The sequence below is a fragment of the Anomaloglossus baeobatrachus genome, chromosome 6 (assembly GCF_048569485.1).
Source record: "Anomaloglossus baeobatrachus isolate aAnoBae1 chromosome 6, aAnoBae1.hap1, whole genome shotgun sequence".
Lineage (NCBI taxonomy): Eukaryota > Metazoa > Chordata > Amphibia > Anura > Aromobatidae > Anomaloglossus > Anomaloglossus baeobatrachus.
In genome coordinates this window covers 340,615,026-340,641,355 of record NC_134358.1, presented here as the reverse complement: position 1 = coordinate 340,641,355, position 26,330 = coordinate 340,615,026, and the positions used below count along the sequence as shown (strand labels likewise).

The 26,330-nt window shown below is 48.7% G+C and overlaps 1 long non-coding RNA gene across 1 annotated transcript in view; it reads left to right on the top strand.

Annotated features, from left to right (window-relative positions):
• The first annotated feature begins 1,261 nt into the window (after positions 1–1,261).
• Positions 1,262–26,330, top strand: part of LOC142244342 (uncharacterized) — a 59,362-nt gene continuing 34,293 nt past the window's right edge. The window contains exon 1 of the long non-coding RNA XR_012724515.1: positions 1,262–2,503. This is a non-coding gene — a long non-coding RNA (uncharacterized LOC142244342). The remainder of the gene's footprint in view (positions 2,504–26,330) is intronic.

The following is a 26,330-nucleotide window of genomic DNA, read 5'->3' as shown; positions in this document are numbered from 1 at the left end:
ATTCATTTCATGCTGCCCATCCAGATAGGCCTGGTCCTCAGTGTCCGGAGTTAACTTGTAAAAGGATCACAAACAGTCATGTGATTTCTCACCATAGAAGGTCACAACATTTGGCTGCACAAAATGCTCCCTGACTTTCTATTGTTCCTGCTGTTAGTATTCATTGTCATATCTAGCTTTGCTGCTAGATTTCCATCTCTTCCCTTTACAGACCCAGCAGGAGCTTGCCTTCCACATAGCTGTTCATGAGTATTCTCTTGGTGCTTAAATACTCCCTTCTTCCCCGGACTGGTGCTGGTGATATTATTCAGTTCATTCTAGCTCTGGTTGTAAGCAGGTGGCTTGCTCTCCTCTGTAGTATAGTTGCCAAAGCTTGCCGAACTCCTGCCTGTGTCATGTGTGGATAAGTAGTTCATGCTTTTTTCCCCCCTTGTGTCCCCCCTTGTGTCTTCCTTTAGCGTTTAGTGGGGTTAACGAAGAGTTTATCCCACCCGTTCACTAAATAGGGTCCAGCACTAGGAATACCTTGGGTCAGGCGCTAATTGGACAGTGTAACATAATGCATTGCAATGCTGGCAGAGCTAGTGCTGACACTGCTGGAACAGTGTCAGCACCAGATGTGAGTATTGATGTTACTATATTACAAGGGAAAACATAGGGATTGAGAACGGGTTGCCCAAGTATTGGACTCTTCCTTTAACCCCTTCATCCCCTGGCAATTTTTCGTTTTTTTCCTCCCTTACTTGCCTTGTGATAAAGTTGAGTTTAGTAATTAATCTTAGATTACTGTCCAGTGATAACTTATCCAACAACGCCCTCTGTTGACAATGTTCTCTTACTGCAGCTTGTTTATCATCTGTTTCATTGGTTACCCTGTAATGCAAATTGTCCCACCAAGGCATATGTAGTTCCCATCAGACTTTGCACTAGTCTGGCTCTGCCACTTTCTTCTTCAACAGCCATTTTAGTTAATTGGACACAGACATTCTGCATTCTGATGTTCTCTCTGGATTTCAGCTCTTCTGTTTACCTCTACAGTACATAGCACAGTCGGTAAGTTGTTATAATCCCCTTGTTAGAGCTCATCAAATTGGCTAATGTAGCTGCTCTGTTTTGCATGATAATCCTCTGTCATTATAGCTAATATGTATTAGCCATGTAGTGCATTTCACCACATGTCCTGTATCAAGTTGAATGCTATGTATCTCAGATATGCTGTATACTGAGTACTTTCATTTGTTTCTTGTAGTTTTACACTGATCTCATCAATAAAAGTTGTAAAAGGACCCCCAGCATCTGGGAAAGACTTTAGCTGTCAACTCGTTCTTCTAATGCATAGAGAATTAGAGCTGTCAGAACAGTAAAACGACTACTATAAATGGGGTTGAAGCATAGACGTCGACTTCTATAAGAGAGCAGTCAAGCCACATACAGGCAAGATATCAGATAGAGGATCCGAAGTTTATGTGACACACTCCCATATAAGCTCGTCAGCTTGAAGGAAGTCTGTGAGCAACGCTGCAATTGCCACCACCAGGGCGAAGGCAGAAGCCGCCAAAGTGAGAGCTACCTTCACTGAACAAGAGTTGAAAGTAAAGAAGGAAAAAGCTTGTCTAGAAGCCAACCTTGCAAAACTCGCCATAGACACTGAAGCAGCAACATCAGAAGCCGAAGTACAGGCTTTAGAACAAGCAGCACGCAGCGACAGTAAAAGTTTCAGCTTAAGGCATGGACCCGAACTTTGTCGTCATGATATCTCACAATGCACTTTAGACTACGTGCTACAGCATGCCCGTTTTACAGCGACTGAGACCTCATCATAGTGAGATGTATCCGGACCACCCTCTCAGAAATCAAGAGCTACCAGCTTTCCTCAAGTTATTCGCACGTTGTGAGTTACTCACCAAAGGTCTCTTAAAGTTTAATGACCGACCCGAAAGTTACAGAGCGTGGAGAACTTCCTTCAGAAACGCCATGGCTGGCCTGGGCATCTCTGCCAATGAAGAGATCAATATCTTGGTCAAGTGGCTAGGAAACGAATCAGTAGAGCATGCAAAACGTATCAGAGATATAAGCATCAACCACCCGAGCAAGGGTTTGTGCCTCTTATGGAAGAGACTTCATGAGTGCTATGGCTCTTCAGAGAGGATAGAAGAATCCCTCTTCAAAAGGTTGGAGGACTTTCCCAAAATTTCTAATAAGAGCTTTCACATGCTAAGAGAATTGAGCGACCTCTTGGTAGAACTCTAAGTCACCAAGATTGAAGGAGACCTGCCAGACCTCGCATCCCTAGATACAGCCAGAGGCATTAAACCCATAGTGAAGAAGCTCCCTTACAGTCTGCAAGAGAAATGGTTGAACCAGGGTTCAGATTAAAAACAAAGCCACAATGTGCCATTTCCTCCATTCCACGTCTTCGTAGATTTTGTGCTTCAGCAAGCCAAGTTCAGGAATGATCCCAGCTTCGAAATTTCCGCCATAGATCCTGTCAACCTACGAACAGGTAAGCCTGCTCCTGTACGCAACCCCAGAGGCTCACCTATCACCATACATAAAACGAATGTGCCTGCTACAGGTTCATCACGTAAGACCCACAGTACAACAGAACCCGAAGGGTCACTAATAATCGACCCAGACAAAGAGTGCCCCCTACACAAAAGGCCTCACTCACTGCAAAAGTGCAATAGATTTAGAGGAAAATCTCTTAAAGACCGTAGAATCTTCCTCAAGTTTTCTTTGACATATGTTACAGATGTTGTGCATCTACATCCCACTTAGCTATAGACTGCAAAGACAGTATCACTTGTTCGGAGTGTAACAGTCAAGAGTACAGCACAGCTTCACACCCAGAGCCAGCCCCACAGAACCCTTCATAGATCGACTTACAGAGCACGGTGGGGAGGAGAAAGACAGTACACCTCCTGAAGTGTCACTCCAGTGCACTCAAGTTTTTACAGAAGGTCTTACTAACAAATCCTGCTGAAAGATCTGTCTGGTTAAAGTTTACTCTATAGGCCACAGAGAAAAGGTGGTTAAACTCTATGCTATACTCGATGACCAGAGTAATATATCAGCTTTCTTTGAAATCGAGGGACTTTGCTTCTCCTACTCACTGAAAATATGTAAAGGAGTGAGTGAAGAATCTGGCAGAAGGGTGACAGGTTATCAAATCGAATCCCTGGATGGGAAGACATCCTTATGATGTCCTTTTGACAGGTCCCGACCTCAACAATGCGCTCATTGGTGTTCTCATCAGATTTTGGAAAGAAGCAGTTGCCATCACTGCAGATATACAACAAATGTCTCATTGCTTTCTAGTCAATGAGGAACATAGAGACTTCCTACAGTTCCTTTAGTTAAGCAATAAATAACCTACTAAAGACATTGTAGAGTACCGTATGAAGGTGCATCCCATGCGATAGCAATCTACGTCCTTAAGCAATCTGTGTGAGGAAGTGAAAAAGACTTTGATGAAGATGTTAAACAGTTCATTGAAAGACACTATAAAAAGAAAAAAAGACATGAATCACACATCTCAAATAAATACAATGATCTAAAGCCGTTAGGCAAAAAATTAAGTAATAGAACATGAGGTTCTTAGTTACCATTCTGATCAGACTGTATTAAGCCCACTCAATAAAGATGAAGGCTGCACATCAACTAATTTGATAATAGTATAATGCTACAAGCATGCTGACAATTGTAATGAATAATGCAACTTGCTAACTTGGAAAGTGAAACGTGAATAATAATATTAGAAAAACAAAAACCAAGTACAGCGAACCTTATAATGATGGTAGTGTACATGAACCCCATAGAATACATACAAAAACTTGTGAACGAGGGGGGGTATTTTTCATGTTTTTTTGGAGTAAGAATTACTGCACCACAATTGTGAAAAAAGTATACAGTTTTTATTATTACAAAAAATACAAAATACTGGAAATCACATGTGATTGCAGTTAGTGATTAGACATACATAGTTAAAATCCAATTAAATGAGACAGAGAAAAGAAGGTCACAGGGAGGGAGACAGACTACCCCTTAATTTCTGTGCAGGGAACAGGATAGTTAGATTATATCTAAAATGGCCATATAAATAACCAGAGAAACATAGGTATATCCCCCTAAGATAGTAGAGTAATGGAGTGCTTATACATGAAAAGTAACCAACAGGATAAGGTCCAAATCAGGGCCTGAACACAATAGTATGTAACACCACCAGCGAGTACATAGCATAATCTCAAAAAAAAATAATTCATACAATGGTGGAGATTGGCACCTGAAGGACCTACCTACGGGAGACTGTTGAAGCACCTGCGAAACACGTGTCGGGACCGGGTCCACATGTGAGGCTGACAGACTCCCCTTCTTGGGTGCTATACATACCACAGGTAGGTCCTTCAGGTGCCAATCTCCACCATTGTATGAAAATTTTGGGTTTTTTTTGAGATTATGCTATGTACTCGCTGGTGGTGTTACATACTAATGTGTTCAGGCCCTGATTTGGATCTTATCCCGTTGGTTAATTTTCATGTATAAGCACTCCATTACTCTACTATCTTAGGGGATAGACCTATGTTTCTCTGGTTATTTATATGGCCATCTGAGATATAATCTAACTATCCTGTTCCCTGCACAGAAATTAAGGGGTAGCCTGTCTCCCTCCCTATGACCTTCTTTTCTCTGTCTCATTTAATTGGATTTTAACTATGTATGTCTAATCACTAACTGCAATCACATGTGATTTCCAGTATTTTGTATTTTTTGTAATAATAAAAACTGTATACTTTTTTTCACAATTGTGGTGCAGTAAGTCTTACTCCAAAAAAACATGAAAAATACCCCCCCTCGTTCACAAGTTTTTGTGTGAATAATAATATGCATACCTACCAAGAATATTTGGAAAAAGAGACATTTAGCAATCACATTGATCAATGTAACTGAGCGCCAATACCTCGCCAAGGTATATCTCTATATTATGGTCCCTAGCTCTGTGACCCTAACTCTGTGTCATCTCATTGCAATTAAAAACTGCTGTGTGTGGAGAGGGGTAACAAAGTGTAACGCCTGCCTGGATCCACAGACTCAGACGGGCTGTAATAGACAGGCTAGAGGGAAGCCACTCGCCAAGTAGGACCCCCAAAACCCTGAAACCGTTTAACCCCTATACAGGGATTTCGAATTACACAGGGCCCTGGAGATCACTACCTGTGGAAGGCTGCAGTCTGAGAGAGTAGTCGTCAGGCAGGGTCAAACCAGGTATAGCAGAACAGGGACAGAATCGGCAGCAAAGACGTAATCAGAAACAAGTAGAGGTCAAAACCGGATCGGGCAGCGAGGTACAAAAACAGCAGGCCGCAGGGTAGTCAGGAAACAAGCGGTAATCAGCACACGAAATCACAGGACGAAACAGGAGCCAGAATTCTCAGAACTATCTCTGGCAGAGGTCAGCAGGCAGGAGGGGAGTTAAGAAGGGTGTGGTGTCTTCCCATAGGCTGTAGCTGAATGATGGTACCTCAGCTGGGAGACACCCGCCACCTACAGTCAGCCAGTGGCACTGCAGATCCCCAGGAAACCCAGAACAGTGGATGAACGGAGCCTGCGCCCACCGGCGCCTGTTACGAGGGGGACCCGGGGAAGCGTGCCAAGATGGTATATGGACAGCTTCCGCCGGTCAAGGTCCACTGTGCGGTGTAAGGGACCGCTGCTATGGTGGGAGAAGAGTGAGCGGGTTGCTGCTAGCGATCGTCTGGAATGTCACAGACGATCTGCGTACACCTGTCCGCCCTAACCCGTGAGGGTTGTATGGCACGGGGCTCACAACTCGGTGTACCTGTTGCACGGGGACGCACAGAGGTGCCTACGCACGTGTGCCAGCGGGAGTCACAGGAATATGGCACGAGGGTAGCACAGAGGTGCCCACGCACGTGTGCTTCAGAAACCAGGTGAGTCCGACAGAGATTCAAGGAGCTCACCTGGGACAGGAACACAGCCAGTTAAACGGAATACTGCCGGAGCAGCAAGGCAGGGGCGAGACCTGCAAAATACAATGACGTCTGTACAGTGGCGTGGCAGCACGCTGCCAGACATCCAAACATAGAAGGACGGTCGCGCGCCGCCATGATGGCAGGAGGGGTTTTTAAGGAGATGTAGCTCCAGCCAAGGGCCGGCGCGAGACGGATGTGACCCAATCATGATCTGTGACGTCCTGGCCCGGCCAGTCAGGATTCAGCACATCACCAGCCTCGTTATCTGGCCGTGTGATACCAGTGAGCGAATCAGAAGACGTCACGTGGGGCACATGCTCAACCTCCTGCCTCTGGGTCATAAAGGCGGGATCTTCGGTTTCACAATGTGCAGAACTAAGGGAAGTCTTGCTGCTTCCCTGAGCATCTATCCTTTGCACACTGTGCAACCACTCCGACCCTCTGCGATGCCGAGCAGGAGGACACGTGGCAGGCAAGGGATGGGAGACCACTCCATTCCTTACAAGGAGTAAACCACTAGGTGTCACCCTTCTTCTGCATCTAGGAGGAGGAAACTCCTGCAGTCTCCCAGGCCTTTGGCGCTGCTGAGGAGGAGGGCTCGCGGCAGACAAGGAATGGGGGACCACCTCATTCCTTGCAAGAGGAGAGCCACGAGATGTAACAGGCGCCGTTGGCATCGACTCCTTTCCCATCACCAGCACCATCCACGGCAGGAACATGGCGTCGCCTGGCGATCGGAGCAGAAGTCGATGGAGCGGACTCCGGTGGTGACGTAACACCAAGGACTTACTTATATAGGAGATGGAAAAAACATGGCCGAAAGGGGCGGAGCTGTGTTCACATTCAGAAAAATGTATTTTTGTATTAAGCCCACTGCCACGTCACAGCGAACCTCTGAGTGGGTCCCTAATCTAAACCTTATAGTGCGGCACTGTGCACTAACCACTGCCTCAGCGAGAAAGCACCAGCAGGGCAGGTGACCTGGTGCCTAACAGCACCCAGGCTGCAAGTCAGAGTCCCCATGACTTCAAGCCACATTGCCCCACTGACATGAAACTACCACAACAACGGCCACTACACAGTACCAGCACACTGTAAGAGGAGCTGCGATCTCACCTCCCACAGGCTCCTGCATGTAAACTAGGAGCAACAAAGGCTGAACCCTCTTGCAGTCTCCTGCTGATTAAAATCACCTGTGCCAAATGGGGAGAGTGCAGATCCAAGTAAACAAAACATGGCAGTAGGCTTCATACAGTCTGATCAGAATGTTAAACCAAGAACCTCATGTTCAGGTATTTAATTTTTTGCCTAGCGTCATTAGACCTCCTTCACACGTTCGTGTTTGGTCCGTTTCCTCACGTGCCAGAGACGCGGGCAGACGTAGACCCATTAAAATCAATGGGTCTGCGCTCATGTCTGTGTTTTGCCATGGACCGTGTGTCCGTGTGGAGCATATGTGTGCCCGTGTGCTCCACACGTAAACATGTCCGTTTTTCTCCGGCATCACGGGTCACACGGACCGCACACGGATGTGATCCGTGTGATATGCACCAGAGAAAACACACGTGCCTGTGAATTAAAAGGAATTTCTATACTCGCCTTCTCCAGCACTGCTGTCTCTGCCGCTGCTGTCACTTGCTTCCGACCTCCACTCATTATGCTCATTGCATATTCACTCCACTAAGGGCCGGAAGCTGCAGCAGCAGGGAGTCGGCAGGGCTGGAGACCTAAGATCAGCACAACGGACAGCAACGCCAGGGGCAGGTGAGCAGAAAGTTCCCGTTCTCCGTTTGTTATCACGGATAGCATATGGAGAACACACGTGTGCCATAAATACGGCACACAGAGGGCAATACGCACTTTTGACACGTCCATGAAAAACATGCATGATTTTCACGGATGTGTGAAAGAGGCCTTAGATAAACTTATGAATTGTGGATGTGCGGCCATTTCTTTTTTCTGCCACATTATTGCTATGCATAATGTATCCTCTCATTTTTTTTGTTTTTACTTGGACCAGCACTCCTCCTATTTGGCACAGGTGCTTTTAATTAGCAGGAGACTGCAAGAGGGGGTCTGCCTTTTCTTTGCTCCCAGTTTACATACTGGGAGCTGGTGTAAAGTAAGTTAATCTGCTCCCTTCACAGGGTGTTTGTGCTGTGTCATTGTTGTAGTGATTTTGTGTCTGTGGGGTGATGTGGCCTGGAGTCATGGGGACTCAGCCTTGCAGCATGGGTGCTGTGAGGTACCAAGTCATCTGCCCTGCTGGTGTATTGTCGCTGTGGCGATGATTGGCATACGGTTCCACACCATTAAGGCGTCAGAGCAGGGACCCACTCAGAGGTTCGCCGTGATGTGGCAGTGGGCTTCATACAGTCTGATCAGAATGTTAAACCAAGAAATTCATGTTCAGGTATTTCATTTTTTGCCTAGCGGAATTAGATCAGCTTATGAATTTTGGATGTGCGGACATTTCTTTTTTCTACCACATTATACCGTATTTTGTAGACTATAAGATGCACTTTTTTCCCCCCAAATGTTGGGGGAAGTGGGGGGTGCGTCTTATAGTCTGAATGTAGGGCATGGCTGCGGGGAATGAGGGTGCTGCGGTGGATCGGGTTATTGGTGGCATGCGCAGGCTGTAGCAGCGCCTGCCGTGACCACATGGGCCCGCTCATTTCATATGCATGCATCCTCCCGCCCATCATCTCTCAGCGCTGAAGCCGGCGCTGACAGGTGGACGGGTGTTACGGGGGGACCGGCAGATTAGGACCAGGGGGTATATATCCTAATCGCCAGTCGGGGCCCACCGTGCTCCAGATGACAAAGGAGCTGCTGGCACCTGAGGGTTAGGCGGAGACTATAGAGCTGGATGGCTCTGAGATAACCCAGGAACTCTGGGAACCGGTCACATGTGTTGGGACACGTCAGACCGGACGACAACCCGATTAGCGTTTTGTTGCACCTAGCGCTACACCAACCACGTGTGCAGGAAACACGTCAGGCCGGGTGGTAACCAGGTAGCGCTGACCGGAAGACCGCCACGAAAGCGCCCTGTCGGCCATGTGTGTAGGACACGTCAGGCCGAGCGGTCCTCCGATTAGCGTTTCTGGCCACCTCTAGACTGGCCACGTGTGTAGGACACGTCAGGCCAGATGGGTACACCAGTAGCGTTGACCGGGAAGCCGAGGAGGATAAGGAACACCCTGTTAACTCCACAGGGGTCCTGGGGTACACTGTCCGTGCGCGTAGGGGGCACAACCGGACAGGTGGCGCAGCAGGTGCGTTGTCCGTGTGCGTAGGGGGCACAATCGGACAGGTGGCGCAGCAGGTGCGTTGTCCGTGTGCGTAGGGGGCACAATCGGACAGGTGGCGCAGCAGGTGCGTTGTCCGTGTGCGTAGGGGGCACAATCGGACAGGAAGCACAGCAGCCGCAACCCAGTTAACGCCACTTTGCTGCTACAGCAAGACTGGAACGGCAGGAGGGAAGCACAGCGCCTGACCCTGATGTGCCGAGCCACGAATCTTGGCGTGACAGGCACCGTTCGCCTAACCCTACCTACCGCTTCCCAACATAGGTTTATGCCGCAATGAGGCTCTAACATGGAGGTGTGCTCTGACTGAGCAAATGTGAAGACTGCGCGCCTCCATGTTATCTCCAGCCCCTTTTATAACCTGGGTCCGCCCCAAACCCAGGGTGGAACCACCAAGGTCCAATAGCAGAGTGCATGTCATCAGTGACGTCACATGCGACCTATCCGGAACCGCCACGTCATTGATGACCTCATGGCAGCCACGCCCCAAACACTTCACCAGTCATCGTCTGACGACCAATAATGAGGTGCCAGATCATAGGGGCGGACCTCTGCGAGCCAGTCCGGAGTTTCCACGTCATCAGGACACCTGACACCCTCTGCCCTATCAGGGCCTGCCACCTCACGGACATGCTCAGTGAGGTCCTTACCGGACCTAGCCTCTGGTGCACTAAGTGCCTGAGCATGCCCAGTAGCCTGAGCAACAGGCTCAGAAAGCAGACTATCAGTTTGAGCATGCTCAGTAAGCACATCCCAGAACTTAGACACAGTACGAAGTCCAAGTACCTGTACAAAGAGGCTGTTAGGGTTAATTGTGGGAGCATGCTCAGTAGCCTGAACTGAGGACTTAGGGGTGCTTCACACATAGCGAGCTCACTGCCGAGATCGCTGCTGAGTCACGCTTTTTGTGACGCAGCAGTGACCTCATTAGCGATCTCGCTGTGTGTGACACTGAGCAGCGATCTGGCCCCTGCTGCGAGATCGCTGCTCGTTACACACAGCCCTGGTTCGTTTTCTTCAAAGCCGCTCTCCTGCTGTGACACACAGATCGCTGTGTGTGACAGCAAGAGAGCGACAAATGAAGCGAGCAGGGAGCAGGAGCCGGCGTCTGACAGCTGAGGTAAGCTGTATCCAAGATAAACATCGGGTAACCAAGGTGGTTACCCGATATTTACCTTAGTTACCAGCCTCTGCAGCTCTCACGCTGCCTGTGCTGCCGGCTCCGGCTCTCTGCACATGTAGCTGCTGTACACATCGGGTTAATTAACCCGATGTGTACAGCAGCTAGGAGAGCAAGGAGCCAGCGCTAAGCAGTGTGCGCGGCTCCCTGCTCTCTGCACATGTAGCTGCATTACACATCGGGTTAATTAACCCAATGTGTACTGTAGCTAGGAGAGCAAGGAGCCAGCGCTCAGTGTGCGCGGCTCCCTGCTCACACTGGTAACTAATGTAAACATCGGGTAACCATACCCGATGTTTAGTTACCAGTCTCCGCAGCTTCCAGACGGCGGCTCCGTGCAAGCGCAGCGTCGCTTGCACGTCGCTGCTGGCTGGGGGCTGATCACTGGTCGCTGGTGAGATCTGCCTGTTTGACAGCTCACCAGCGACCATGTAGCGATGCAGCAGCGATCCTGACCAGGTCAGATCGCTGGTCGGATCACTGCTGCATCGCTAAGTGTGAAGGTACCCTTAGTCTCAGACATAACACAATCAGGCTGAGCATGCTCACTAGGCAAAACACCGGGCTTAAACTCTGGCTGGGGTAAATCGGCGCACGCATGCGCACTAGCCGCCTCTCCACACTTAGACGGGGTGGAAGGAACAGCCAACTGGACGACCCGAGGCACGGCCAAGAACGGCAGCCGGCGCCTGGGCGCAACAGGAACCGCAGCAGGCTGCTTGCGGCTATGGCGGCGCCGGTTCGTAACAGTACCCCCCCCTCTAGCGGCCCTCCCACTTGAATGGTCTATAGTCGCCACAGATACCACTGAGTGACGGGCGGAAGATGGAGACATGCAGTGGGAGCTACAAGACTCGCTCCACCGCGTAATCACCCCAGACGACCAGTCGATATGTGGGGAATGTTGCTTCAACCAAGGAATACCCAGCAGAATATCATCTGCACCCTTAGGGAGAACCAGAAATGAAATGGTCTCCCTATGCCCAGATGACATGGCAAGGGTAATGGGCACTGTCCGCTGGTGAATTACCTTGGGCAACAAGGACCCATCCAATACACGGACTCTCACTGGCCTTGGCATTTGCACCAGTGGGATGGCATGCCACCGGGCAAAAGAGGAGGAGATGAAACTATCCCCAGCACCTGTGTCCACACTTGCCCTTGTGGACCATGTTGACCCCTTAAAGGAAATGGACGCGGGAAACGTCACCCTAATGGATGACGCAGAGTCCAGTCTACCTTCAGCTATGGTCACCAATCGCGGTCGCTTACCCTGACGCTTTGGGCAACGGTTGGCATAATGACCATACTGCCCACAAGCGAAACAGGAAATGCCCTTGCGACTCGAAGACCTAGCAACACCAACCCTAGCGATGTCCATAGGGACAGAGATGTCCTCTAAAGGAGGTGCAGTAGGAGAAACCACTACAGTGGCTGAACGACCCTCTGACCTGCGCTCCAGCTGACGTTCGGAGGTCCGCAGATCAATGCGGGTAGCCAGAGTCATGAGGCCCTCAAGGGTAGTTGGTACCTCACGCGACGCTAATGCGTCCTTCACGTGCGAGGCTAATCCCCTCCAGAACAGTGGAATGAGAGTCCTCTCTGACCACCCCAGTTCTGCAGCAAGTGTCCTGAAACTCACAGCATATTGACTTGAGGAGGTACGCCCCTGCTCCAAAGTCAGTAGCTGTAGGGCCGAGTCGTGAGTGACCTGAGGCCCCAGGAAAACTTGTTGCAAGGACTCCAAAAACTCCATAGAGTCCTGTACTACGGGGTCATTCCTCTCCCACAATGGTGTAGCCCACTCCAGTGCTCTATCAGAGAGCAAGGAGATGATAAACCCCACCTTCGACCTCTCTGTAGGAAACCGTGCAGCCAACAGCTCTAGATGGACTGAGCACTGGTTCACGAATCCCCTACATGCCTTGCTGTTCCCCGTAAACTTGTTGGGCAGCGAGAGGTGAGGGAGGGTTGGAGTAGGCTTGGTGACTGACACCATTGCAGCCGCTTGAGCCACCACATCATCCATATCAGCAGCAAGAGCAGACTTCTCCAGAGACCTCACTCTGGCATCAAGCTGCAGCATGAACTGACATAGCTGCTCCATCTCCGCCATGCCAGCCAGACCCTGGCGCAGTCTTACTGTTACGGGGGGACCGGCAGATTAGGACCAGGGGGTATAGATCCTAATCGCCAGTCGGGGCCCACCGTGCTCCAGATGACAAAGGAGCTGCTGGCACCTGAGGGTTAGGCGGAGACTATAGAGCTGGATGGCTCTGAGATAACCCAGGAACTCTGGGAACCGGTCACGTGTGTTGGGACACGTCAGACCGGACGACAACCCGATTAGCGTTTTGGTGCACCTAGCGCTACACCAACCACGTGTGCAGGAAACACGTCAGGCCGGGTGGTAACCAGGTAGCGCTGACCGGAAGACCGCCACGAAAGCGCCCTGTCGGCCACGTGTGTAGGACTTGTCAGGCCGAGCGGTCCTCCGATTAGCGTTTCTGGCCACCTCTCGACTGGCCACGTGTGTAGGACACGTCAGGCCAGATGGGTACACCAGTAGCGTTGACCGGGAAGCCGAGGAGGATAAGGAACACCCTGTTAACTCCACAGGGGTCCTGGGGTACACTGTCCGTGCGCGTAGGGGGCACAACCGGACAGGTGGCGCAGCAGGTGCGTTGTCCGTGTGCGTAGGGGGCACAATCGGACAGGTGGCGCAGCAGGTGCGTTGTCCGTGTGCGTAGGGGGCACAATCGGACAGGTGGCGCAGCAGGTGCGTTGTCCGTGTGCGTAGGGGGCACAATCGGACAGGAAGCACAGCAGCCGCAACCCAGTTAACGCCACTGGGCTGCTACAGCAAGACTGGAACGGCAGGAGGGAAGCACAGCGCCTGACCCTGATGTGCCGAGCCACGAATCTTGGCGTGACAGGCACCGTTCGCCTAACCCTACCTACCGCTTCCCAACATAGGCTTATGCCGCAATGAGGCTCTAACATGGAGGTTTGCTCTGACTGAGCAAATGTGAAGACTGCGCGCCTCCATGTTATCTCCAGCCCCTTTTATAACCTGGGTCCGCCCCAAACCCAGGGTGGAACCACCAAGGTCCAATAGCAGAGTGCCATGTCATCAGTGATGTCACATGCGACCTATCTGGAACCGCCACGTCATTGATGACCTCATGGCAGCCACGCCCCAAACACTTCACCAGTCATCGTCTGACGACCAATACTGAGGTGCCAGATCATAGGGGCGGACCTCTGCGAGCCAGTCCGGAGTTTCCACGTCATCAGGACACCTGACACCCTCTGCCCTATCAGGGCCTGCCACCTCACGGACATGCTCAGTGAGGTCCTTACCGGACCTAGCTTCTGGTGCACTAAGTGCCTGAGCATGCCCAGTAGCCTGAGCAACAGGCTCAGAAAGCAGACTATCAGTTTGAGCATGCTCAGTAAGCACATCCCAGAACTTAGACACAGTACGAAGTCCAAGTACCTGTGCAAAGAGGCTGTTAGGGTTAATTGTGGGAGCATGCTCAGTAGCCTGAACTGAGGACTTAGTCTCAGACATAACACAATCAGGCTGAGCATGCTCACTAGGCAAAACACTGGGCTTAAACTCTGGCTGGGGTAAATCGGCGCACGCATGCGCACTAGCCGCCTCTCCACACTTAGACGGGGTGGAAGGAACAGCCAACTGGACGACCCGAGGCACGGCCAAGAACGGCAGCCGGCGCCTGGGCGCAACAGGAACCGCAGCAGGCTGGTTCGTAACAACGGGAGGATGTGCGGGGGAGCCGGCCCGCGTGATCACCCCTGGCAACTACAGCCTGGAGTGATCATGTGTGGTTATATTCACTTCCCCCCGCTCATCATCATCAGCGCGGGGGTGGCAGTGAATAAGTATGGTACAATCACCGGTCACTGTTCCCTGCAGCATCGCGATGTCTTCCTGTTTGCCGGCCGCTGATCTGTGTAGAGAGCGGTGAGCACAGCAATGACGTCATCGCTGTGCGCACGGCTCCACACATATCAGCGGGCCGGCAGACAGGAGGACATCGTGATGCTGCAGGGATTGGTTACCGGCTCCACACAGGTCAGCGGCGCTGCTGCTGACACAGCCTGGAAGACGAGCGATGCTGCTGGAGTGAGGAAAGGTGAGTATAAATGTTTATTTTTTTTGTGTGCCACAGGATGCAGGCCGTATACAGGATGGGGGTATATAGCAGGATGGGGGTATTTATCAGGCTGGGGGTATATATCAGGATGTGGGTATTTAGCAAGATAGGGGTATATAGCAGGATGGTGGTATTTATCAGGATGGTGGTATTTATTAGGATGGGGGTATATAGCAGGATGGGGGTATTTAGCAGGATGGGGGCAATACCAGGATGAGGGACAAATATACAAGGATGAGGATCATATACAAGGCAGGAGGATCATTACCAGGATGGGGTACCTTAGTTAGAGAATTTGGGACATTACCCCCATAACAGTGTCAGCAGCAGATCCTAGACCCATAACAGTGTGTCATGACCACACTTTTTGCTTAAAATTTTATTTTCCTATTTTCCTCCTCTAAAATCAGGGTGCGTCTTATGGTCCGGTGTTATGATCCGGAACCATGGAAGACCATCACAAATCATTGGCAAAAAGGTGACAAGAGCATTGGCAACTAATCTGGCCGCCATCCCCTTACTAACCAACACAACTAGAAGTAGCCGAGGGGTGAACTAACATCCTGTGCACCGCGAACCCAGCCGGAGAACTAACTATCCTAAAGGTAGGAAAGATAAATAACTCTCTGCCTCAGAAAATAGACAAGAACAGCAAGCCCCCCACATTCAAAGACTGCGGTGATATAGGAAAAACACAATACACAGGTAGATGACAGGATTAGCAAAAGGTGAGGTCCCCGCTGACTAAAATAGGAAAGGACAGAAAAGGGACTGGTGGTTGCCAGAGAAAAACCCTACAAAATACCAACTTCCTGATAGTACAAAAAGGCCCTCAGATCGCTCGATCTGAACTCCGTCCTATACCAGGTGCCCTTGTCATACCAATGAACAGAAAACAAGAATTATAACAAATTCAACAAGCCACAAACACATGAACCCAAAAAGGAGCTATACTTCACACAGAACTGCAGGGAGTTCCTCAACAATCCACTGAGGGGGAAAATCCCTGGAAGGAAATAAACTGAAACCAACCACAACAAATGACAAACCCAGATAAGCAAAGAACCAGACAATAAATAAAGAGCAAGCACTTATCTGGGGAAGATGTGGTGTAGAGCAGGATTAAGCAGGCTAGAGATACAAAGAACAACTGACATCCGGCAACAGCCTGCAATCAGACCAAAACTTAAATAGGCAGAGAGTTAGGAAAGGAAACACCCACTGCACAACACACCTGGTCTCTATCCAAACCCTTCCTGGCCACCAGAGGGAGCCTCCCAGCAGCCAAGACATAACAAACATTCACAACAGTACCCCCACTTGAGGAGGGGTCACCGAACCCTCACCCACGCCACCGGGTCGCTCGGGATGAGCATGATGGAAGGCGCGAACCAACCTGTCCGCATGAATGTCAGAAGCCACAACCCAAGAGTTATCCTCCTGCCCATAACCCTTCCATTTTACAAGGTACTGAAGCTGACGCCTACTGCGATGGGAATCCAGAATTTTTTCAACCTCATACTCCAGATCCCCTTGTACCAAAACAGGGTCAGGAGGCGCTGCTACAGGAACTGCCGGCTCCACATGTTTCTTCAACAAGGACTTATGGAAGACATTGTGAATCTTAAATGACGCAGGCAGAGTCAAACGGAAAGATACAGGGTTAATAATCTCCGAAATCTTATAAGGTCCAATAAATCTGGGCTTAAATTTAGGAGACGGAACTCTCATAGGAATATTTTTAGAGGACAACCACACCATGTCCCCTACTTTAAATCGGGGACCAACAGTCCGACGCCGGTTGGCAAACTTTTGGGCAGTTTCTTGGGACTGAAACAATTTATCCACTACCTGCCCCCAAATCTGCTGCATTCTGTTGACCACCGAATCCACCCCCGGACAGTCAGACGCCTCAAGCTGCCCTGAGAGGAACCTAGGGTGATACCCAAAATTGCAGAAAAAGGGGGACACCAACGTGGTAGAGCTAGCTCTATTGTTAAGGGCAAATTCAGCCAAAGGCAAAAACGAAACCCAGTCATCCTGATCCGCAGAAACAAAACACCGTAAATAGGTCTCCAGGGTCTGGTTAGCCCTTTCAGTCTAACCGTTGGTCTGAGGATGAAACGCCGAGGAGAAAGACAGCTGAACACCCAATTTGGAGCAAAAAATCCTCCAAAACCTGGATACAAACTGCACCCCTCTGTCAGAAACAATGTTTTCGGGAATACCATGCAAACGGACAACATGTTGCAAAAACAAAGGCACCAACTCTGATGAAGACGGCAACTTAGATAGGGGAACCAAGTGGACCATCTTGGAGAATCTGTCACAGATCACCCAAATCACAGTCATTTTCTGAGAGATGGGAAGCTCTGAAATAAAATCCATAGAGATGTGCGTCCAAGGTTTCTTAGGTACAGGCAAAGGCAATAATAGCCCACTAGAACGTGAACAACAGGGCTTGGACCTAGAACAAACTCCACACGACTGCACAAAACGACGGACATCTCGGGACAGGGAAGGCCACCAAAAAGAGCGTATCACAAGATCCCGAGTACCAAAAATGCCAGGATGACTCGCCAAAACAGAGCAATGAACCTCAGAGACAACTCGGTCTCTCCATTGGTCTGGGACAAACAGTTTCCCTGTAGCACATCTCTCAGGTTTATCCTCCTGAAATTCCGCCAGTGCCAACCGCAGATCAGGCGAAATAGCCGAGAAAACTACACCATCATTCAGGATAGTAGACGGTTCGACAACCTCCAAAGAGTCAGTGCAGAAACTTCTGGAAAGGGCATCGGCCTTAACATTCTTGGTGCCCGGCAAAAAAGAGACCACAAAATTAAACTGGGTAAAAAACAAAGCCCACCTGGCCTGCCGAGGATTCAACCTCTTGGCCGATTGCAGATAGATGAGATTCTTGTGGTCCGTAAGCACCACAACTTGATGCCTAGCCCCCTCCAACCAATGCCTCCACTCTTCAAATGCCCACTTCATAGCCAATAATTCCCAGTTCCCCACATCATAATTCCGTTCAGAAGGAGCAAATTTCCGAGAGAAAAAGGCACAGGGCTTAAGTTTACCCGAAGTAGCGTCTCGTTGAGACAGAACAGCACCTGCTCCGATCTCTGAGGCATCAATCTCAACTTGAAATGGGCGAGACAAATCAGGTTGCTGCAGAACTGGGGCAGAAGTGAATCGCCTTTTAAGCTCCTGGAAGGCCACAATAGCCTCAGGGGTCCAATGCTCAGCATCAGCTCCCTTCTTTGTCAAATCTGTCAGAGGTTTGACAATGGAAGAAAAATTGGCTATAAATTTACGGTAAAAATTAGCAAACCCCAAAAACCGCTGCAGGGATTTTAGAGAAGTCGGTTGCACTTAATCGTAAATAGCCTGAACCTTAACCGGGTCCATTTCAATAGCGGAGGGAGACAGGATGAAGCCCAAAAAGGAAATCCTTTGCACCCCAAAGAGGCACTTTGACCCCTTAACGTACAGTGCATTATCCTTAAGTATCTGAAAAACATCCCGTACTTGCCCCACATGAGAGTCCCAATCATCAGAAAAAATCAAGATGTCATCCAAATACACAATCAAAAATTTACCAATAAGGTCCCGAAAAATATCATTCATGAAGGCCTGGAAGACGGAGGGTGCATTAGTGAGCCCAAAAGGCATCACTAGGTACTCAAAATGCCCCTCAGGAGTATTAAAAGCTGTCTTCCATTCATCACCCTTTTTAATACGGATAAGATTATACGCACCCTTGAGATCCAGTTTCGTAAACCATTTGGCACTCTGCACTCTAGAGAACAGATCAGACATCAGAGGCAAAGGGTACTGATATTTGACCGTAATTTTATTAAGAAGACGGTAATCAATACAAGGCCTCAATGAACCATCTTTCTTAGCAACAAAGAAGAAGCCAGCACCCAAAGGAGAAGAGGAGGGCCGAATGTGCCCCTTCTCCAATGATTCTCTGATGTATGACCGCATGGCATCATGTTCGGGCACAGACAAGTTGAAAATTCGCCCCTTAGGAAATTTACAACCGGGCACCAACTCAATGGCACAGTCACAGTCCCGGTGTGGGGGCAGAGAATCAGATTCCTGGTCATTAAATACATCACGGAAATCAGACAAGAAAGCCGGAACATCAACTGCCTGAGCAGACGTGGACGACACGGAAAGGTCCTGATGCAAACCTTGACAACCCCAACTAGTTACCGACAAGGATCTCCAGTCAAGAACCGGATTATGGGTCTGCAACCACGGAAATCCCAGTACCAAGGTGTCCTGTAGATTATGCAATACTAAAAATGTACAAGTTTCCTGATGCGCTGGTGTAACTCTCATAGGCACCTGGGTCCAAAATTGGGGTTTATGTTCTGCCAAAGGGGTAGCATCAATGCCTCTTAAAGGAATAGGAGTTTGCAAAGGAACCATGGGAAAACCACAATCCCTAGCAAACCCAAAATCCATCAAATTGAGCACTGCCCCTGAGTCCACAAAGGCAAATGCAGAAAAGGAAGACAATGAGCAAATCAATGTGACAGACAAAAGAAACTTTGGTTGCAAAGAACCCACAGTAACAGAAGTAGCCAATCTCCTTTCACGTTTAGGGCAGACAGAGATGTTATGAGAAGTGTCTCCACAATAGAAGCACAGTCTATTCTTCCGTCTGAACCCCTGCCGACTAGCATTAGAAAGGAACCTATCACACTCCATAGGCTCCAAAGGCTGTTCCACAGGCACAAAACCAGCAGGTAACTTCCTGCGCTCACGTAAACGACTATCAATCTGAATGGCCAAGGTCATAGAGGCATCAAGACCAGAAGGGACGGGAAATCCTACCATTACATCCTTCACAGCATCCGCCATACCCTTGCGAAAAAGAGCCGCAAGCGCATCATCATTCCATTTGGTAAGGACCGCCCACTTACGAAATTTCTGACAAAACGTTTCTGCAGAATCCAAACCCTGAGTTAAGAACAACAAGACCTTTTCTGCTTGGTCCACAATATTGGGTTCGTCATATAATAATCCCAAGGCCTGAAAAAAGGAGTCCACATCATTGAGAATCGGATCATTCAGGAACGGGAATTTTAGGCTCTGCAAGGGGAGTCTGTGCAAGATAAGACTCTATACGACGAACCTTAGCATCAAGATGAGCAACACGCTCACCCAATTCATCCATGCTAGACAAAACAAATCTTCCACAGAACCCAAAGAAGAAGAGGAAAAACACCCAAAAAAACCCCAAAAAAACCTCTCAGCAGCTTTTTTTTTTTCTCTTTTTTTTCCTTCTTAAGAGTACCCTTTAAATTTGTTTGGCCAGATGTACTGTTATGATCCGGAACCATGGAAGACCATCACAAATCATTGGCAAAAAGGTGACAAGAGCATTGGCAACTAATCTGGCCGCCATCCCCTTACTAACCAACACAACTAGAAGTAGCCGAGGGGTGAACTAACATCCTGTGCACCGCGAACCCAGCCGGAGAACTAACTATCCTAAAGGAAGGAAAGATGAATAACTCTATGCCTCAAAAAATAGACAAGAATAGCAAACCCCCCACATTCAAAGACTGCGGTGATATAGGAAAAACACAATACACAGGTAGATGACAGGATTAGCAAAAGGTGAGGTCCCCGCTGACTAAAATAGGGAAGGACAGGAAAGGGACTGGTGGTTGCCAGAGAAAAACCCTACAAAATACCAACTTCCTGATAGTACAAAAAGGCCCTCAGATCACTCGATCTGAACTCCGTCCTATACCAGGTGCCCTTGTCATACCAATGAACAGAAAACAAGAATTATAACAAATTCAACAAGCCACAAACACATGGACCCAAAAAGGAGCTATACTCCACACAGAACTGCAGGGAGTTCCTCAACAATCCACTGAGGGGGAAAATCCCTGGAAGGAAATAAACTGAAACCAACCACAACAAATGACAAACCCAGATAAGCAAAGAACCAGACAATAAATAAAGAGCAAGCACTTATCTGGGGAAGATGTGGTGTAGAGCAGGATTAAGCAGGCTAGAGATACAAAGAACAACTGACATCCGGCAACAGCCTGCAATCAGACCAGGACTTAAATAGGCAGAGAGTTAGGAAAGGAAACACCCACTGCACAACACACCTGGTCTCTATCCAAACCCTTCCTGGCCACCAGAGGGAGCCTCCCAGCAGCCAAGACATAACAAACATTCACAACAGTCCGGTGCGTCTTATAGTCTGAAAAATACGGTAGTTCATTGAAAGAGACTTCTATGTAGATGACGGCAAAAAGTCTCTTCCATCGCCTCAGGCTGCAATCAGCCTACTCAAGAGACCTCAGAATGCCCTAGCTTGTTCTAATTTCAAATTGCATAAAATAGCTTCTAATTGCAAAACAGTGATTGAAGCCTTTTCTGCCGAAGACTACGCCACCGATCTGAAAGACCTAGATTTAGCCATAGACTCTCTTCCTGCACAACGCAGTCTAGGGCTCAATTGGGACTTAAAGTCTGATATCTTCATGTTTCAGGTCGACCTAGAGCAAAAACCCTTCACACGATGTGGAGTCCTGTCCACAATCAATAGTCTATATGACCCCCTCAGATTTGCTGCACCGGTGATCATCCAAGATAAAACCTTGCTAAGAGAATAAAGGTCCAGTCACACTAAACAACTTACCAGCGATCCCAACAACGATAGGGATCGCTGGTAAGTTGCTAGGAGGTTGCTGGTGAGATGTCACACTGCGACGCTCCAGCGATCCCACCAGCAACCTGACCTGGCAGGGATCGCTGGAGCGTGGCTAGACGAGTTGCTGGTGAGCTCACCAGCAACCAGTGACCAACCCCCAGCGCCGCGTGGAAGATGCTGCGCTTGGTAACTAAGGTAAATATCGGGTAACCAACACTGAGCGCTGGCTCCCTGCTCTCCTAGTACAGCACACATCGGGTTAATTACCCGATGTGTGCTGCAGCTACACGTGCACAGGGCAGGGAGCAGCGCACAATGCTTAGCACTGGCTCCTTGCTCTCCTAGCTACAGCACACATGGGGTTAATTACCCGATGTGTGCTGCAGCTAAATGTGCACAGAGCAGGGAGCAGCGCACAATGCTTAGCTGCTTAGCGCTGGCTCCTTGCTCTCCTAGCTACAGCACACATGGGGTTAATTACCCGATGTGTGCTGCAGCTAAATGTGCACAGAGCAGGGAGCAGCGCACAATGCTTAGCGCTGGCTCCTTGCTCTCCTAGTTACAGCACACATCGGGTTAATTAACCCGATGTGTCCTGCAGCTACATGTGCACAGAGCAGGAGCCGGCACTGACAGTGAGAGCGGCGGAGGCTGGTATCAAAGGTAAATATCGGGTAACCAAGGACAGGGCTTCTTGGTTACCCAATGTTTACATTGGTTACCAGCCTCCACAGAAGCCGGCTCCTGCTGCCTGCACATTTAGTTGTTGCTGTCTCGCTGTCACACACAGCGATCTGTGCTTCACAGTGGACAGCAACAACTAAAAAATGGACCAGGACATTCAGCAACAACCAACGACCTCACAGCAGGGGCCAGGTTGTTGCTGGATGTCACACACAGCAACATCGCTAGCAACGTCACAAAAGTTGTTCGTTAGGAACCAATGAATGGCCAAATCATATATTTAACTAACTCTGAAGTAAGAACAATAACCTATAAAGAACAGAGTAGATAACAACAAATAGAATCAGATAATATATTTTTATTGAAAAAAGTCATCAACAAAGTAAAAAACACAAACAAAAAAGGAAATGAAAGGGGATATACCATGAAAATTATTTCCATCCATAAGCTACCCAAAAACACAATTGTATCTCCAAAACATAATAAATAAATATCTATATATTTTTTGACCACTAGGGGTCTTCAATGTAGAATATAAATACAGCTCTCCTCTTCAGTCAATATATAAAGCAATGGATCAGATGTATAGTACAATTTCACCTGTGTAAAAAACAAAAGATAGATGGTATGCACTAATTGGGTTGTGTTTCAAATAGCACGCTGAAAAAGTATAAATGGCACTGCCAATATATATATTGCACCAACCCAAAGATGAAATAGCAGCAAAAAAGTAGTAATTATTGCACTGACCCAAAGCACCGAAAAACCAGCGGTTATAGCAGCAACAGAACAAATAATATTGCGTTAGCCCGGGATTCAAAAAGTGCTGCCACTAAAGGCGTAAAGAGGCCAGGAAGTACACAGTGATTATTGCACTGACCCAAAGCACCGAAAAACAATGGTTTATAGCAGCAACTGGACAATTAGTATTGCATTAGCCCAATGTTCACATATGTAGCCACAAAAAAAAAAAAAAAAAAAATAAAAAATGAGGAGGCCAGGGAATACACAGAAATTATTGCACTGACCCAGAGCACCAGAACAAAAAGTTATAGCAGCACCAAGACAAATAATATTGCATTAGCCCGATGTCCAAATATGCGATGTTGCTAGCGATGTTGCTTAGTGTGACGGGGCCTTTAATTGTAGACTCGGTTGATTGAGACACCCCACTTTTTCCTGGGAAAGAAGTTCCGTGAATAACCTGGAGGGACTTTCTAAAGACATTATCTGACCTGCATATACACAGGCCATACACGTGTATTCCCTCAGAGAAAGTTCTCTCTAGGAAGCTGTGCAGATTGTGAGGTAGCGACCACCAATGTGGTAAATGGTCACTATATGTCGCAGTGGAGAAGGTCCCTGCAATATTAAACTGAAGAAGTTCCTATGGAACTTGTAGTTCCACAAAGGCTTGTTCGGCATAAAAGGGTCAGGTTCCCTTTAATAATGCCAGTGTGCTGTACAGGTCTGGAGAATCACAGACCTCCACCTGTGGGTGTGTCCAGTCTGATTTATGAGACTGTCAGAGTCTGGAATTCAGTCTGAGTTGAGACTGAGGTGAGTGGAGCCAGGTTAGGGCTGTGGCTGCAGGGCTGAACCTCTCCTGGAGGAGAGACAGACAGAAGTCTGAGAGTGTACTGCACATGGAGATTGTGTGCTGGAGGTTTCAGTCTGTGTGAAGAATGGAGAGACTTCTGGAAATCAGTCCAGGTGAGGACTGGGGAAAAGACTGCAGCCTGGCTGGAGAGTGCTGCAGGCTGCAGGAAGCAACCACAGTGAGTGGTGTTTGCTGGCAGGAGCCAGAGTGTGGAGACTCCACTGTGGACATTTAATTGGACTGGAAGCCCATGGTTTGTGGATGTGTTATATTTTCCTTTTAAGCTGGGAGAGGCTTTGTTACATTTTGTTAGCAGTTTATGTTGAGTCTAATAAATAAACTGCTGGGTTTTCATAAGAGACAGTGATACCTGTGTTGTCTAAGCTACCTAGCACCGCTGGAAGCGAGTGAAACCCCCAGGTAGAATCATTTTCAAATGTATTGTCTGCAGGAAACTCCGTGGTTCATGTGAATTCCAGAAACGGCAGACCTACGAGCAGGCTGTTTGAGTCCCGAACCTCCTTTTACCAACGTAGGCCTCGACGTGTTTGGTCCATGGTCAGTTGTCGCATGTCACACTAGGGGAGGACATGCAAACAGCAAGCGCTGGGCTGTCTTGTTCACGTTTTTGAGTATTAGAGCCGTACACATAGAAGTCATTGAGACAATGGACACATCCAGCTTCATAAATGCCTTCAGATGATTAATTTCTCTCAGAGGACATGTAAAACATATTTGTTCAGACAGAGGTTCTAACTTTGGGGTGGGTGTGACTCTACCTCTCTGGAAACAGTGCTCCACAACCGGTTAGGTAAATACCCTATTGTTATGTATACTCTCTGGTGCCGATTCTGACACTTCATATATCTCCTTGGATGAATTGCCCACTGGTTGTTGTTACTCTGAGCAGTCTTTCCTCTGCCTATATCTGCATAGGATGTTTGGGTGATTTGCTTTGGGTGAGTCACTCTGTTTTTTTTCTCTGCTGACTGCAGTTAAATATACTCCATGGTATGACCTCTGACCACGTTTTCATAATATATGAGTTTATTTTTGAGATTTTCTGACGTGTACTTTTGTGATTCACCCCTGTACTTCACCCTCATCCTTATTAAATTATATTGATATCTATATGCAGATCAATTTGTGACCCCCTTTTCTCTAGTCAACAGTCGTGTTTTTTAATATTTGCATGAGATATTTACTATGCTCTTTTTATGTATATGAATAAAGATAATTAATTTTTCATGACCCCTTGTTCGGCTCTCTTTTTTTGGTGATATATATGATAAATCCGAATGGTCCTTATGGTCCAAGGTACCCCCACACCTGCTATAACTTTTTGACAGTAACTATTGTCATATATATATCTGTTGGTGTGGTACGGGTTATTTTCTTATTATTGGTGTTCATCAGAGGTTCTAACTTTGTAGGACTATGTGGGGAACTAAAGATTCCCTCAAATCTGGACGTTAACCAAGTAAAAAGCTGTCTTTCAGAACTAGGTTGCATGTGGACCTTTAGCACACCCCACTCATCTCATATGGGAGATGTTTGGGAGCGCATGATCGGCATGGCTCGCAGAATCCTCCTTTCTATCTTTCTGCAGCTTGGTCCTTCGAAGCTCACTCATGAGACTCTCACAACCTTCATGGCCGAGGTAGTAGCCATTATGAACGTTAGACTGTTATGTCCGGGTGGTGGAAACACTGGACCGTACACCGGATTCCCCTGGTGAGGCAGCCAGGCCGGTCACCCCGCCAAAGGGTCTTGATGCACGGCAGCCGAAGCACTATTGGTAGCAAGCCAGTCCGTAGGAGAGCTGGAAAGTAGATGTCGCTGAGAACATGGAGTTCTAGACGGTAGTCTGGGTGAAGAGACTCAGGGTCCGAGGCCGGGTTGAAGGGTCAGACTGAATCCGGAACCTGCTGAGCGAGGAGACGGGTCACCAAACGGAGCCAGGGACTGGAGACTGGCGGAGCTGTAGAGGTGGTGGAACTTCCGCCGAAGTCACCGTCCGGAGTACCGGAGCGGACGTGGTCAGGACCGGCTGGCGTGGCAGGACAGGCTCTGCGAGACAGACAGGGGTTAATACTGGACACAGCAATACGGGGACCTGAACTCCTAGCTTACTAAACACGTAGAACAGGCCCCGCCCACCAGGAAAGAGAATCCTAATATACCCTGTACCTGTCTATGCAATTTCCTGTTTCTAAGTGCTGGCCCTTTAAGAGAGGGTCAATGACCGCGCGCGCCCTAATGCGCATGCGCGAGGCCCGTGTGCCAGAAGCCAGTCCAGGGAGCGGTGCAGAGGAAGCAGGAGTGCCCGGGTGAGTGTCGCAGAGGGGCGCCGGGAACGGAAAGCAGGACACATGGAGGGCGCGGGCGAGGAAGAAGAGGCCGGGACCGGAGTGGTGTGCAGGGAACGCCGCCGGGAACCGGGGAGCAGACCAGAGGGACCGGAGAGCAGGGCACGGGGACCGGGAAGCGTGACATAGACCACTGGTTCCCATATCCAATGATCCTGATGACCTCTCTCTGCTCACTCCTTCAACTCTCCTCACCCAGAAGTTTAATGTGAGCATGCCGACTTCCGGAGAGTTTACTACGAAAGCCTTGTACAAATCCCAATGGAAGAGAGTTCAAATGCTAGCAGACCTTTTCTGGACCAAGTGGAGAAAACA